The sequence below is a fragment of the Saccopteryx bilineata genome, chromosome 4 (assembly GCF_036850765.1).
Source record: "Saccopteryx bilineata isolate mSacBil1 chromosome 4, mSacBil1_pri_phased_curated, whole genome shotgun sequence".
NCBI classification, from domain to species: Eukaryota; Metazoa; Chordata; class Mammalia; order Chiroptera; family Emballonuridae; genus Saccopteryx; species Saccopteryx bilineata.
In genome coordinates this window covers 164559546-164576369 of record NC_089493.1, presented here as the reverse complement: position 1 = coordinate 164576369, position 16824 = coordinate 164559546, and the positions used below count along the sequence as shown (strand labels likewise).

General features: G+C 44.8%; 1 protein-coding gene across 6 annotated transcripts in view; it reads left to right on the top strand.

Annotated features, from left to right (window-relative positions):
• The window catches only part of SIL1 (SIL1 nucleotide exchange factor), a 276662-nt gene that overhangs the window by 12068 nt on the left and 247770 nt on the right, over nt 1-16824 (top strand). The gene's annotated exons all lie outside the window — the stretch shown is intronic.

Sequence of the window (16824 nt, the reverse complement as noted above, 5' to 3'; positions counted from 1 at the left end):
ACGCTCTACCACTGAGCCAACCGGCCAGGGCTGGCAGAATAAATCTTTATAAAACAACTTACTATAGTTAAATCTATCTTATTTGTATAATACTTTGGTTGTTCCGCTACCACCTGCGTCTGCCTACTCCGCTGCCATCTTTTCAGTCCTCGAAATGCCATTGTCTTAAATTGCTCCTTCTAGTCTTACTGCTTCTCCTGTTTCCTGTAACTGCTCTAGAGTTATTACAGGAGCCTCCTCCTATATAGTGCTTCAGCTTCCTCCCAGACATTGTATGCCATTGCCACATGGGTCTTCCTAAATACAGTGCTGATAGAGAACATTCATGCTTAGAAGCCTTCAGTGGCACCCACTGGCTGTTGAATAAATTACAGTATTTCAGTTGTCTTGGTGTTCCATGCCTATTGTGGCTTATCCCTTTTCTACCATTTTAATTGTGTCCTCTACCATTACCCACATATACCTTTTGCTCCTGATAAACTGGTCCATGTGGTCCTCTAAGCATGCCTCATGTCTGTGTCTCTGCCAGTTCTTTTGCCCAGAGTACCCCCTCCTTAGTTTCCTACTTTATGCTGCACAGCTGCCTTTTCAGAAAGCCTTGCCTGGGACCTCTTCTGTATCCCCATAGCAACTCTTTAATTGTAGAATTCAGCATACTTTATCCTGGCTAGTCTCTATTATATGAGCTTCTCAAGGATATGGACTATGCTTTATTTTTGTCTTCAGTGTAATGCTGAGTGTAACATGCATACCATAAATGCTTGTTGAATGAGTGAATATGTGAAAGTCTGAGAAATGATAACAGTCCTGTTCAAATTCCAGTTCTTCTCTGAAGCATTCCTTGATCCCCAGCCACAGTGAGTCTGGCATGCTCAACTCCCAGACCCCTTTGTGTCTGAAGCAGTTTGATTCTTAAGAGTAAGTCTTGGCGGCCTGACCTGTGGTGGCGCAGTGGATAAAGCGTCGACCTGGAAATGCTGAGGTCGTCGGTTCGAAACCTTGGGCTTGCCTGGTCAAGGCACATATGGGAGTTGATGCTTCCAGCTCCTCCCCCTTCTCTCTCTCTCTCTCTCTCTCTCTTCGCTCTCTCTCTCTCTCTTTCTCTGTGTCTCTCCCTCTCCTCTCTAAAAATAAATAAATAAAATAAATTAAAAAAAAAAAAAAAAGAGTAAGTCTTGGCCCTGGCCGGTTGGCTCAGCGGTAGAGCGTCGGCCTAGCATGTGGAGGACCGGGGTTTGATTCCCGGCCAGGGCACACAGGAGAAGCGCCCATTTGCTTCTCCACCCCTCCGCCGCGCTTTCCTCCCTGTCTCTCTCTTCCCCTCCCGCAGCCAAGGCTCCATTGGAGCAAACATGGCCCGGGCGCTGGGGATGGCTCTGTGGCCTCTGCCTCAGGCGCTAGAGTGGCTCTGGTCGCAACATGGCGACGCCCAGGATGGGCAGAGCATCGCCCCCTGGTGGGCAGAGCTTCGCCCCATGGTGGGCGTGCCGGGTGGATCCCGGTAGGGCGCATGCGGGAGTCTGTCTGACTGTCTCTCCCTGTTTCCAGCTTCAGAAAAATGAAAAAAAAAAAAAAAAAGAGTAAGTCTTATCTTCCCAACTGGATTAGAAATTCCTGGAGGGAAGACATTGCATCCCTCATTCCTCTTTGTGTACCCAACCCCAACACAGTTCCTGGCTTACAGAGAGTGTTTAATAAATGTTTGTGTATGCAAGAGTCCTGCTATTTGGTTACTATTTTGCCTACTAGTTGATCAGTCTCTTTGTCATTCGCTGGCCAGGGGTCTTCAAATTGTATGTTTTCAGGATCAGGGAACAGTCATTATGAGGGATTAGGGAATGGTGGGCCTGTGGCAAACTGGAGTGCTCATGTGTTCCGTGAGGACACAGGCTGCTAGTTAGCCTATCTTTGTCATGGGTGAGTGTGGCTCTATGGCCTCACCATCTCATATTACAAGAGACGCCAGAAATCAGATTTTTGTGAAGACCCTGGGAATATCAAAGCACATCTGTGGTCTGGATTTGACCTATTGGTTACTTGTTTGTGAGATTTGGGTAGAGGCTGGGATTTCATATATTTAAGTTTCTTTTGGAAGAAGGACAGGAAGGGAGGGCATAATCAGAATACTTTAGAGGGAGTTCTGGTGAAAGCCTAACTTTGGTTGAGAACGTCTTGTAATTTTCTGTGGGTAGTGAATTAGCTTCTTCAACTAAGTCCTGCAAGAGCCCATTTATGTTATAGGTGTTATCTCCCCTTGTATTCTGTCCCTAAAAATATGGTGACTCAGGGACTTTTGTGGTGTTTGCCCTTTTGCCCAGCTTCCAATGAGGCATGTTTGACTATTGTTTCTAAGGGCCTGGTGGTCAGGCTGGTGCAATGTGAGATCCCAGAGACCATTCCTGTTAATGGCTTCTCTAAGAAGGCACTCTGAGTAAATAAACATAACTGAAAGGGAAATATATTCTACAAAATCATTGCCTAATTGTGGTCAGCTAAGGGGCAAAGCAGTGTACTAGCCAGAAGGAAACTGCACCTCCGTGGAACCTTTTGCAGAGCACAATCTTATCTTATCCTCTGGCTGTCCTTGTTCTTGTTGTAGTCCAGGGGTCGGGAACCTTTCTGGCTAAGAGAGCCGTGAACGCCACATATTTTATTTTATTATTATTATTATTTTTTGTATTTTTCTGAAGCTGGAAACGGGGAGAGACAGTCAGACAGACTCCCGCATGCGCCCCACCGGGATCCACCTGGCACGCCCACCAGGGGGCGACGCTCTGCCCACCAGGGGGCGATGCTCTGCCCTCCAGGGCGTCGCTCTGTTGGGACCAGAGCCACTCCAGCGCCTGGGGCAGAGGCCAAGGAGCCATCCCCAGTGCCTGGGCCATCTTTGCTCCAATGGAGCCTCGCTGCGGGAGGGGAAGAGAGAAACAGAGAGGAAGGAGAGGGAGAGGGGTGGAGAAGCAGATGGGCGCTTCTCCTGTGTGCCCTGGCCGGGAATCGAACCCGGGACTCCTGCACGCCAGGCCGATGCTCTACCACTGAGCCAACCGGCTCAGCCTACGCCACATACTTTAAAATGTAATTCTGTGAGAGCCATACAACGACCCGTGTATGTTATGCATTATCCAATAAAAATTTGGTGTTGTCCCGGAGGACAGCTGTGATTGGTTCCAGCCACCCATAACCATGAACATGAGTGGTAGGAAATGAATGGATTTGTAATACATGAGAATGTTTTATATTTTTAACGTTATTTTTTTTTATTATTAAAGATTTGTCTGCGAGCTAGATGCAGCCATCAAAAGAGCCACATCTGGCTCGTGAGCTATAGGTTCCCGACCCCTGTTGTAGTCCCTAAGGGCACCTGACAGTGCTTTCTTGCTTGACATTACCTTCTTTTTTTTTTTTTTTTTTTTTTTTTCATTTTTCTGAAGCTGGAAACGGGGAGAGACAGTCAGACAGACTCCCGCATGCGCCTGACCGGGATCCACCCGGCACGCCCACCAGGGGCGACGCTCTGCCCACCAGGGGGCGATGCTCTGCCCATCCTGGGCGTCGCCATATTGCGACCAGAGCCACTCTAGCGCCTGAGGCAGAGGCCACAGAGCCATCCCCAGCGCCCGGGCCATCTCTGCTCCAATGGAGCCTTGACTGCGGGAGGGGAAGAGAGAGACAGAGAGGAAAGCGCGGCGGAGGGGTGGAGAAGCAAATGGGCGCTTCTCCTGTGTGCCCTGGCCGGGAATCGAACCCGGGTCCTCCGCACGCTAGGCCGACGCTCTACCGCTGAGCCAACCGGCCAGGGCGACATTACCTTCTAGGTCTTAAAAGTGTTGCCACTAGTGGTATCCCCATCTGAGGCAGAAAGTAGCTGATTGGGATATCTCTGGAAGAATACAAGAGAAACTGAAGAGTGATTGTCTTGGGGGGGTGGCCTGGGTGGCTGGAGAATGGGGGAGGAGGGACAGTGACTTCTCACTGTATACCTTTGTGTGCTTTTTCAAATTGGAACCATGTACCTGTATTGTTCTTACTTTTCTTAATATATCTGGGCAAACCCAAGTGTGGTTTCCCCTTCCAAGTCCACTCTGTTCTCATTTAATTCCTAAGTGTGAGCCTCTCTGCAAACACCTGTACCCAGTCACTGTAGACTGACTCTTTGAGGTGACAGTTTGCCTTTGTGCTCCCCGGAAGTGTCCTAGGGTTTCTCACCCAGCAGTCTTTGGAATAACAATCAGGCCTAAAGTATGTTCAATAACTTACTGTTTATAAAGGGCTTTCAAATACATTATTTTATCTGGTCCTTAGAACATCCACATTTTATGGAGGTAAATAGTTAAGGTTTGAAGAGTCTAAATGACTTAGAGTCATACAGCTAGTCAGGGTAGAGCAGTGACTAATCCAGGCAGCCTGCTTTTGTATCCATGCCCTTTGCTCTTAGTTTTTGTGGCAGTGAGGTGGTGGTCTTCTCTTTCTGGAATTTTCATGGATTTCCAGAGCTGTTTTATTTGAAGCAGGAGTGGAGCTGTGGTGTTCCTTCTTTTCTCTTTTGGTTCAAGTCTTTTTCTCCTTAGGACTCTCAAGTTATATAGGCCTGTGTTCTCTGGAAAAAGGGGTTAGTAGTAGGTTTCTTTATTTTCTAGATGGGGCAAACTAAGGCTTCATTGGGGCAATACCTTACAGGGAAGCTTGAATTGACAGCCTGGTTTCCTATTCTTTGCTGAGTATTATTGCTGCTATTAGGTAGAGGGCTTTGTTTCCCTTTTTGGCAAAGAAGTAAGTGTGGAGTAGAATCAGAAGGACTCATGCAATCCTTGGATATAATTTAATGCTCCACGTCCCAATAGAGTAAACATTGTAAAGTATACAAGATGGGTTTGGATTAATATCCTGACAACATACGGGTTGGCATGTAGGGCAGTCCTGGGAGACCCTCCTCATTAGGTAGACACAGTCTACCTTTGCTGGTGGCCCTTTCCCACAGGTCTTCCCAGCAGCTGTGTGCACCCTCTGCTTTCCACAGCTTCAGGGGGAAAAAAAACCAGTGTTAATGGATGAAAGTCCTCATACAGGAGGCAAAATAAACTGACAATCCTGAGAAGAGACTCTATGTTTTAGTAATACTTTGCTTCTTCTGAGTTTGTCCAGGTTATTCACGTCCATTAGAAACACTGGCTGATTTTCAGCACTGGTCTCTTTAGAATATAACATTGAATATCATCTTGCCTTTTCAACTCTGTTTCCCCTGACATCCTGGGGGTAGGTCGTCTCTGAGCTCCAGAGAGGCAGTGAGCAACATGGAAGGAAGCCTCTGTTGCTACTGAAGACCAAGCAGAAATCCTTTTTACTTTTTCTATTTCTACTTAAATCAGAATTAGATTACCTTCAAAGAGAATTTTGTGCGTTACTGCCACAGCTCAGAATAGAAGAGGCTCCTGATTACTTGTTTGTAATCTCTGAAGAGGACTTGTTAGGGATATGCTCAGGTTGGCTCTTCCAAAGAGAGTTGTACCAGAGATAGGTACTGGCTTCCTCAGGCACTCACTGGTTGGCAGCTTTGTAGGTCTGGAAACTCGGCTAGTTCACCCAGGTTTAAGCTCCAGTGGCTGTCTTAAGCACAGAAATTCGTGCGATCATCAAACCCCAGTTCTGGAGTTGGTTTATGTGAACAGGAAGGAGCACTGTCTCCTCTATAGGAAAGGTCAGCTGGGAAGCTCACTCTTGGAGGAAAACAAGGTGAAGCATGGTGGGAAGTTCTCTGTCGTAGCATTAGATATACCCAGATTTAAACCATGTATTAACTGTGAGTCTTCAGATGAGTTACTTACTATCTCTGCTTCTATTTCTTCATCTGTAACTCCCCTGGGGTTTTCAGGTATATATTAATAGTAAACACTAAGTAAAATATAAGGTCTACCGGAAAGTTCTGTCCGTTTTTGGAATAAAACAAAATACAAACTTTTCTTACCATCAATAAACTTTATTAAATAATATAATTGCCATTATTACTAATGATTTCTTGCCAGCGTGAGGGCAATTTGTATATCCCATTTTTGAAAAATGTTTTATCTTTTGATGCGAAAAATGGAACCAGTGCTTGTTTGATATCTTCTTCATTTTTGAATTTTTTGCCCTTCAACAAATTTTGTAAGGACAAAAACAAGTGATAGTTGGAGGGTGCTAAGCCCGGGGAATATGGTGGATGCGACAGACATGCTTCTGTAGCATTTCTTCCTTGTTGAAATTCGCAAAAATTACAGTGGCGCAAATGAACTTTATCAGTAGCCATGGGTACACTATGGCTTCACACTTAAGACTAACGTGAATCAACTTTTAGTTAATTTGCTACGTCAGTATGTATACATTAAGTGATAAAAATAGAGAGGCACACATGCGCCAAATAAACGTGCTTACGTGTCGAAACTTGTGATAGAAACGGACAGAACTTTCTGGTAGACCTTATATTTTTGTCCCCTATAGTCTCTCTTCTTTCCTTTCCTCTCCTCTTCTTTCAGCTTTGTCCTTTAGGGATATATAAGTAGTCTGACCAAAACACGCTTCTCAATCTCTTAGGGCACCAGGAATGTATATGAAAGGGATTCATTTTTATTGTTTAGGTTCTCTTTTATGTATTAATTGCAGACCATAGCCCTTTTAACCACAAGTTACAGTAGGATCAACTAGATTTTAGCTTTCCTCACTCCTTCCCAACCTAAGGAGTCTACCATTTAATCAGTAATTCTTTGCTTAACACTCACTATGTGATTATCCAATACTGCTTGGCCATGAGAATATAATGGTGAGTGAGAAAGATATGGTCCCTGCCCTCAGTAACACCTCTCCAGATTCCCTCTTTAGGTGGGTTGCTTCTGTGGATGACTGGTCTTGTTCACTATTTTTTGCTATATACTAATTTCCTTCTAAGAGGGTAATCTTCTCCCCAGACCTAGGGGACAATGCTCCTTTGTGCTGCCTGGGCCTTGCCTGCTGGCTTGCCTGGGGGCTGGCTTACCTGCTCCCAAGCAATGACAGCAGTGTGCTGAGGCTGAAGGGGAAAGCCTCACGGATTCCAACTGCCTCGGCCACATGTCCCCAGAGCTTGCGCTTGGCATTCTTCAATTCTTCTATAATACCTGACACACGTATTATAGTGTTCACTGGTAATTTAAATTCAAATAACCTTCTACTGTCTTTCTGCCTTAACCTCCCACCCCCCAAACCAAACCAAACCAAACCAACAAACAAAAGGAAACCCTGTGTGTTACAGGGTAGAGAACAAAGCAGGCCAGGTGGGATTTGTTTTTATCGTGTGTTTTTTATGTAGCCTTGCTAAGGGTTGCCTTTGCTTTAATAAGGCTAATGTATGATTGAGGCATATTGATATTCTGCAGTCATAGACCCTCACATCTTTCTCGACCTTGTTCATCATAAATAGTGTGACAGGTAGATTTGGGGCTTTGGCTTATAGGAAGTGGAACTTGTTTCTCCACTTTGGACTCTGGACTGTATCATGGCCCCCTAGTGGGCCCTAGATAAAGCAACCTAGCAGCCAGGTTGATGGATTTCTCAGCTTCAAAATAGGGACCTGAAGGACTGCCCTCCTCTTTCTTTTGCCGATTTACCAGCTGTTGCCAAGAAGTGTGTGTGGGGAAGCAGGCAGAATGGCTCTCTGGGAGCCATTTATTTGATAACTCTCAGTGGAGAGATGCATTTTCCTCTCCTCTTGCTATGGTGTGTGGCATCATGATTTGGTATTCTTGTCCCTCTGCAGTACTGAGGCTTGTGTATGATTCCTTCACAGCCCTGTTGGAATTTTTAACAATAAATTGCTTTCTGGTTGGTGTTTTCCCCAAATTCCATCAGTTTCCCAGGAGCGGGGGAGTGTGTCAACAATTAGGGGCCTAGTTGAGCCTCTATTTCTGGCTCTGTGATTACTGAAAATGTGGTGCCTGAGCCCAGATGAGCCACGTTTCCCACTGCTGCTGGGGCTAGGCATTTGGCACAACTGGATTTAGCTTTAAGAGTCGCACTAGAGGTTTGCTTGGAAAGGAGAGAGCACTATGTGATTATTGCTTATGTACCAGTTAAACCTATCAGCCAACAGATGTCAAGTACAGGAAAAAAGTGCAATAATGGCTATAAAGGCGTAATAATATCATTATAATAATCAGCTGGTATGGCTTTTGTTAAGAGGCAGATACTGAAATGAGTGCAGGGATAAGGGTTAACCTTGAACTACAGCACAATGAATGAATGCTTAACCTTGCAGGAGATGCTATGTGGATGTGGATGATTCAGGAATGCAGTTGCTACCCTCTCTGTATAGCTAGAAAAGCTATGGAGACTTCAGCTGGGGTTGTCTGCCCTGTGGGTACTGTCTCTCTCATGGTGTGATGGAGCACACACCTTTCTTTGGTTTAAGGTGCTCTGGGTTGCAGGATTACTACCCCAGCTCTCAGCAGCAGTGGGTTCTGGGACTCCATCTCTGTGTGTCCATTTGAGATTTTCAGAAAATTCAGTCTCATACCCCTAGCTATAGATGACGAACTCCACTCCCAGCAGTGAGCTGTGCTTCATACTTGACATATGTCATACATACTGGCTGAGGTGGGCTATGGTCATTGAGCTCAGCCTCTTCTTACCCAAGAACTTGGCAGAGCTGAATTTCCATTCTGCTTAAGAAGGTGGTGGTGAAGAGTAGAACTGGGCCTTGAATGACCCACAAAGGCAGCACTGGGGTAGGAGAAGAGAGTCCTTGGATTCAGGCAGACCTGGGTGTGCTCCTGACCTTGCCATTCACTAGCAGTTGGACAGATTGTTTAAGCTTGCTGAGCTTCAGCTACCCATCTGTGTTTGTGCTCATCTATGTCTCATTTGTTTTTCACTAATAGTTCTGTTTTTGAAGTGTCTGTCACTAGACCTGCCACTAAATAGTGCTCAGTAAATGCTTCTGCTTCCCCCACTCTGTCCCTTACAGCCTACCCAGAGTACTAAAATGGCAAGGACAAGACCCTCCTTCTGTAGGGAACTTGGCTTCAGTTAAAGCTTTATGTGAGCTTATTTATGCCCTGGTGTTGCTTCTGGGAGCCCTGATCCTAGATCTTCTCTGAAGGTGACTCATCAGGGTAGATCTAGATAGTTAATTTTTGGACACATCTCTGCTTTATCCAAGGAGTAAAAGATAGGGTTTTAAATCCCTTCAGAGAATGGTATACCTCCTTCTGCCTCAGTCCCCTATAGCCCTGATCTCCCCTTTTTATTTTGGGTGGTTCACTTGGTGTCATTGCTTGCCCTAGGAGGTTGATAGTTGTTGGCTCAGTCTCTTTAGTGAGTAAAGGTTTTAGTGTTTGTATCTGGCTGGCCTTTGCTGTGGACTTTGTGTGTGTGTGTACTTTTATTTTGGAAGCCTGGAACACTCAGACAAAGTGATACCTTTTAGACTATTTTTGGCTCTGGGCCAGTTTATCGCTATGGCTACCATTAGAATGGATGGACTTAGAAGTAGCTGCTGTCAGAAATTTGGGAAAGAGGAAGGGGGAGAGGAAAGAATAATTTGGCTTGATGTCCCACAAGGGGAGAACAGCTTCTCTGAGCAGAGCCATTTCATTTGGCAGAGCTTCATTTCTCTTCTTTCTAAAATTTTGTTCTTTCAGTGAGCAAGCATATATAGAGCAATGTTAAATTCAAACCTAGGATAAGCCCTAAAATATTGTTGTGACCAGGTCAGATACAGTGCCTACTCAGTGTATTGATGTACACAGATATTAATAAAATTATAATCACACATACATGCAAAATTACAATTGTAATAAATTTATTTAAAAAATGAATATAGAGGTACCAGAGAACATTTGACAGAGATTTGACTTGGTTCTGGGTTAAGAGGGGGACAGGAACTGAAAGAAAGTGTGGGGAGCACAGAGAGTAGAAGGAGACGGATACAGATGAGACTGGAGGGATTGTCAAGGGCAGGCCAGTAATAGGTTGCTTGTTTTCCTTTAGTCAGCTAAATGGTAATCTTGAGACTGGCTCCCTGAAGTGCCACCTTGATCTTCCTGAGTCAAGTCCTCTCTCAGTGCCTATAATCAGTTGTTGGGGCCACCTGACCACTCAGCAGACATGGTGGCTCAGGGTGCTGGCATTTGGCATCTTTCCATCTTCTCAGGAAAAGGCCTGGAGGTTTTAGGCCTGTCACTTGTCAACAACTGACAGCTACAGAGACCTCTGTAATCTGTCATCTTGCTGTCCCTCTTTGGCTGTCCTACTGGGTGAAGGCTACTTCTTTTACCTTGCACCACTTACCCACTGAGATGGGCAACTTCCTGACATGGGATGTGCCAAGTTGGCAAAGCTAGTACCTGCAAGTTGTGTAACATTTTCCATTGTGATGGGGTGATGTAAATGTGCATATTATCTCTTTTCGGGAGCAGCCAATGTGTGGAAGGCTGGAAATGGGCTATAGTTATTCTGCCACTGTGTAGCCAGGAAGATTGATGTACAGGAAAGACCTGTAATATAAAGAAACCTGGGTCAGAGTTGCTCACCGTCAGACCAAGTGTTAAGTGTATGGTGGGTAGTTGTAGACCCTAGACCAGAGCTCTTCCTCAGTAGCATTGTGGTCTTGCCCACTGTTCTTTCACTTCGCTAGAAGGCTTTGTTATATGGTGGTTAGGAGTATGGCATGGCCCTTGGACTAGGGGCAAACTTTAGTTAGAATCTTAGCTTACATCTGACCTGTGGTAGTGCAGTGGATAAAATGTTGACCTGGAATACCTAGGTCACCAGTTTGAAACTCTGGGCTTGCCAGGTCAAGGCACTTACGAGAAGCAGCTGTTATAAGTAGATGCTTTCCACTCCTCCCCTTCTCCCCTCGCTTTCTTTCTTCTCTCTTTAAGATCAATAAATAGAATCTTTTTTTTTTCTTCCCTTTTTCAGTGAGAGGAGGGGAGGCAGAGATAGACTCTCTCATGAGCCCTGATTGGGATCCACCCAGCAAGCCCACTAAATGGTGTAGTTCTGCCCATCAGGGGCCATTGCTCCGTTGCTCAGCAACTGAGCTCTTCTTAGTGCCTAAAGCAGAGGCCATGGAGCCATCCTCAGCGCCCAGATCAACTTGCCTCAATCAAGCCATGGCTGCAGGAGGGGAAGAAAGAGAAAGAGAGAAGAAGTGAGGGGGTGGGGTGGAGAAGCAGATGGGTTCCTCTCCTGTGTGCCCTGACTGGGAATTGAGCCTGGAACATCCACATGCCAGGCTGACACTCTACCATTGAGCCAACTGGCCAGGGCCAATAAATCTTAAAAAAAAAAAAAAAAAAGAAAGAATCTTAGCTTAACCACTTACAAGCTGTGTGATTTGGACAAGTTACTTCACTTCCCTAACTCATAGTTTTCTTAGCTCTAACTTGGGAATAATACTTCTGTCTCACAGCGTTATTGGGGAGTATCAATGAGAATATGAAAAAGGAGCTTGGGTTTCTTCACAGGGTACATACTTAAATAAAAAGTAGTTACGGCCTGACCAGGCAGTGGCAGAGTGGATAGAGTGTCGGACTGGGACACCGAGGACCCAGGTTCGAAACCCTGAGGTCGCCAGCTTGAGTGCGGGCTCATCTGGTTTGAGCAAGGCTCAGCAGCTTGAGCCTAGGGTTGCTGGCTTGAGCAAGGGGTCACTCGGTGTGCTGTAGCCCCCCAGTCAAGGCACGTATGAGAAAGCAATCAGTGAACAACTAAGGTGCCACGACGAAGAATTGATACTTCTCATCTCTCTCCCTTCCTGTCTGTCCCTATCTGTCCCTCTTTCTGTCACCCCCGCCCCCAAAAAAGTACTTATAATTGTTATGGTTTATTTGGCAAACTTTTTTTTTTTAAGGTGTCTGCTACGTGCTGGGCTCTATACTGACGATGTGGTCCTGGCCTTGGTGCTTAGTCTTATAGTCGCTTTTTCTGCTGTTTGTCATCTGTAATTTCATACTTCAGCGAAACAAGGGGATATCCCTTAGGGAGGCTTCTAGAAGGGATCCAAGTCAAATGTCCACTTTTTTTTTTTTTCATTTTTCTGAAGCTGGAAACAGGGAAAGACAGTCAGACAGACTCCCGCATGCGCCCAACCGGGATCCACCCGGCACGCCCACCAGGGGGCGAAGCTCTGCCCACCAGGGGGCGATGCTCTGCCCATCCTGGGCGTCGCCATGTTGCGACCAGAGCCACTCTAGCGCCTGAGGCAGAGGCCACAGAGCCATCCCCAGCGCCCGGGCCATGTTTGCTCCAATGGAGCCTTGGCTGCGGGAGGGGAAGAGAGAGACAGAGAGGAAAGTGCGGCGGAGGGGTGGAGAAGCAAATGGGTGCTTCTCCTGTGTGCCCTGGCCGGGAATCGAACCCGGGTCCTCCGCACGCTAGGCCGACGCTCTACCGCTGAGCCAACCGGCCAGGACCAAATGTCCACTTTTTGACTTTATCTTCTTCCCAGCCTCCTTGTCCACTGCCCCCAGCATGCCCTGATTCCCATTTGTTTTCTGCTTGGGGTTGGAGGGTGGTCAGTTCCTGGTTGAGTAGCCCTGCTTCTGCTGGGACTGCACCATCTGGAGCAGCCTTCTCTTTGGGCTGCCTCATGAGTCTCCATTTTTGTAGCAAACATCTTTGCATCTTCTTGTTCTTAAAAGAAAACACTTCTGTTTTTGCTGTTACTTTTCTTTTGTAAAATGCCATGTAAGATAATTGACGAATGAGACCATAAAAGATAAGCTATGTTGTATTTCCTGTAAAGATTTGTTCAGTACTGAATCACTGAAATAAGAGTCCCCAGTGGTCTGAGGCGGGGGTGGGGTGGGAAATGACCTTTTTGTTCATTCATTCATTCTTTCATTCATTCATTTTAGAGAGAGAGAGAGAAGGTGGGAGGAGCAGGAAGCATCAGCTCCCATATGTGCCTTGACCAGCCAAACCCTGGGTTTCAAACTAGTGACCTCAGTGTTCTAGGTTGATGCTTTATCCACTGTGCTACCACCACAAGTTAAGGGGAAATGACATTTTTAATGAGATTGTATTGGGGGAGGTTAATTTAAGTCTTTGTGGGGTTGGTAGGGTAGGGCAGAAAAGACAAAGCCTTTAACCATCTCTGAATTGGCATCTGTATTGGCTGAGAAGATAAGAAGATGTATTTGCCCAGAATGTCTATCCAGAGTGTCTGGAGCTGGGTGTGTAGCCTTGACCTGTGCCCTTACTTTCTTCCCCATTCATGGGAATGAAGGTTGCTCTAACGAGTTTATATGTCTATTCACTCACCATTTAGTAAGCTTTGTGTACTGTATACTATTGAAAGAAATGAAATTCCACTTCTGCTGATTGTTAATTAACTTTTTGACCTTGTCCTATTACTTCTGTGACTCAGTTTCCTCATCCAAATAAGGATGTTTTGATATCCAATTCCTGGGCAGTTAGGATGAAATGAGATAATGTACATCATACACCTGGCACATGGTAGGTGCTCAGGGAATGGTGAGGATTATAATGGCTTCAACAAATTTCCAACTCTGTCTAGGAGAGAAGCCACGGATGAAAGTATAGGTGCTTAAAAAGGCTGGACAAGGGCATGGTACAGTGAGACTGAATTTGGCTTGTTAGGGAAGTTTCCGGGGCAGGATATTGGAGTCAGACCCCAATTGATGTCCTTCACTTGGAACAATGAGTGACTGTTTCAGTTAGAGAGAAAGCAATAGGCAGAAGACTTGAGTGGTAACCAAGAAGAACTGTTGTCTCTTTTCTCTCTGTCAGGGAAGAGAGTGGAGTTATTAGAGCAAAGTGGCTATTTCAAGTCAGGCTAACCTGGCTTTCAGCTCTGCTGCATACATCCTGTGTGGCCTGGGCAAGTCACTTCCTCTCCTTTATTGTCTTTGGTGTCCTTGACTATGAAATGGAAATGATAATATTTATTTGTAGTGTTGGTTGAGGATTAAATAAAATAATATAATTATGTAAAACAATTAGCATAGTGCTTTTTCACTTTGTACATACGGTATTCAATAACTGATAGATTAAAAAACAGTTAAACATTTCTCTTGGGAAATGAAATGTCTAACTTCTGTGACCAGGTAAATTTTTTGAAAAGTCAGTCTGATAGATAAAAGTGAAGTGGGTGCCAGGGGGTGGGGGGGGGGCTTGTAGTGAGGGAAAAATATACTGTGACAGAAAATCATTTGACTTTGGGTGATGGGCACACAATGCAACCAACAGTCCAAATACTATAGAAATGTTTTTGAAACATATGTACTCTTATTGATCAATGTCACTCCATTAAATTTAATTTCTAAAAAAAAAAAAGAAAAGTCAGTCTGCATCTTATCAGGGTCCCCTAATAATGTCTTAAGGATCATGTCACTCCCCTGCCTTACACCCTCTGCTAGCTTAGTTAGCATCATGCTTAGAATCAAGTCCTCATTCCTGTGGATCAAGTAAAGCTGTGGGTTGCTCTGAAAGAAATGGGCATGCCTAAGCACTTGATTGTCCTGAATGTGTAACCTGTATTGTGGACAGGACGCCAGTATTAGGACAGAATATGGAGAGCCAGAATGGTTTCCTATAGGCCAGGGGTCCCCAAACTTTTTACACAGGGGGCCAGTTTACTGTCCCTCAGACTGTTGGAGGGCCGGACTATAAAAAAAAACTATGAACAAATCCCTATGCACACTGCACATATCTTATTTTAAAGTAAAAAAACAAAATGGGAACAAATACAATATTTAAAATAAAAGAACAAGTAAATTTAAATCAACAAACTGACCAATATTTCAATGGGAACTATGCTCCTCTCACTGACCACCAATGAAAGAGGTGCCCCTTCCGGAAGTGCGGCGGGGGCGGATAAATGGCCTCAGGGGGCCACATGTGGCCCTCAGGCCGTAGTTTGGGGACCCCTGCTATAGGCAAAAGTGTAAGACAAGGGTGCATTTTATTTCCCTATATGTTTAATCTGTATATAGGATATATACGAAAAACTGGGCTAAATTCAGAGGAAGGAGGGGGTGAAAATTGGCAGAAGAAATACCATAACTTAAGACAGGGGTCCCCAAACGTTTTACACAGGGGGCCAGTTCACTGTTCTTCAGACCATTGGAGGGCCGGACTATAAAAAAAACTATGAACAAATCCCTATGCACACTGCACATATCTTATTTTAAAGTAAAAAAACAAAACAGGAACAAATATATACAATAATTAAAATAAAGAACAAGTAAATTTAAATCAACAAACTGACCAGTATTTCAATGGGAACTATGGGCCTGCTTTTGGCTAATGAGATGGTCAATGTCTGGTTCCATATTTGTCACTGCTAGCCATAACAAGTGATATGACACGCTTCTGGAGCTGTGAAGCGTGCCTCTCGCATTACCGGAAGTAGTACTGTACGTGAACGATGCAGTGCTTTGTGGCTCTCACTGACCACCAACGAAAGAGGTGCCCCTTCCGGAAGTGCGGCGGGGGCTGGATAAATGACCTCAGGGGGCCGGGCAGTAGTTTGGGGACCCCTGACTTAAGATATGTAGATGATACCATCTAACTCAGTGTTTCCCAACTTTTTTTGTGCCATGCCCCACCTTAACCTTTCTAAAATTTTTATGTCCCCCCCCATGTAACATACATAATTTTTAACATTAAAAAATTGATTTGTTCACTTAATAAACATAAATGATAGGTTCTAGGAAGATCACTATGAAATTGTTAACAAAACACAGTAAGTAATTGGCTCAGCAGTAGAGCGTCGGCCTAGCGTGCGGAGGACCCGGGTTCGATTCCCGGCCAGGGCACACAGGAGAAGTGCCCATTTGCTTCTCCACCCCTCCGCCGCGCCTTCCTCTCTGTCTCTCTTCCCCTCCTGCAGCCAAGGCTCCAATGGAGCAAAGATGGCCCGGGCGCTGGGGATGGCTCCTTGGCCTCTGCCCCAGGCGCTAGAGTGGCTCTGGTCGCAACATGGCGACGCCCAGGATGGGCAGAGCATCGCCCCCTGGTGGGCAGAGCGTCGCCCCCTGGTGGGCGTGCCGGGTGGATCCCGGTTGGGCGCATGCGGGAGTCTGTCTGACTGTCTTTCCCTGTTTCCAGCTTCAGAAAAATGAAAAAAAAAAAATTAAACACAGTAAGTAAAATTTCAAAACATATAATGAAAAACAAATTTAAATTCCAAATAATTTCAATACAGATTTTTCTATATTAATTTATTATTTTAATTTAGTGTGATCCTTGCGCTTGATGCTTGCTGCACAGAGATTTTATATTAGGTTCCAATTTGGTTAGCTTTAGTCTCAAGTCTCCACGTTGTGTTATATCCAGCTGATTTCTTTTTTTTTTACCAGTAAATCATTTACAGCACTAAATCCACATTCAGCTAAAAATGAAGATGGAAACGGTAGCAATAGTTTTCTTGAACATTTGGTTTAATTTGGGTATTTGATTTCTGTTTCCTCACAAAGCCATGCCATTGCTCCTTTGATATTAAATAAAGCTTTAACTGACTCATCATTTTGCAATTCTGCGAGTTCTTCTTGATACTGCATATTTGATATATCAGACAAATCCACTAACATTGGCTGCATCATCCATGTTGGGAAATCAATTTGTTTTAAATCAGAAAATCTTTCTTTTAAATCAGCCGATAGAATATTCAAATGATTGACAATAACAAGTAAAGCGGTATCAGTTACTTCACATTTTTGGAGCCAATGAAACTGTTTAAAGTTTTTGTTGTTAATATGTTTCTGACATAACTCAATATTGGTAATGAAACCAAATATCTTTGCTTTTGCATCGACAAGAGTTTTATTCCTTGAAGTTGCTTAT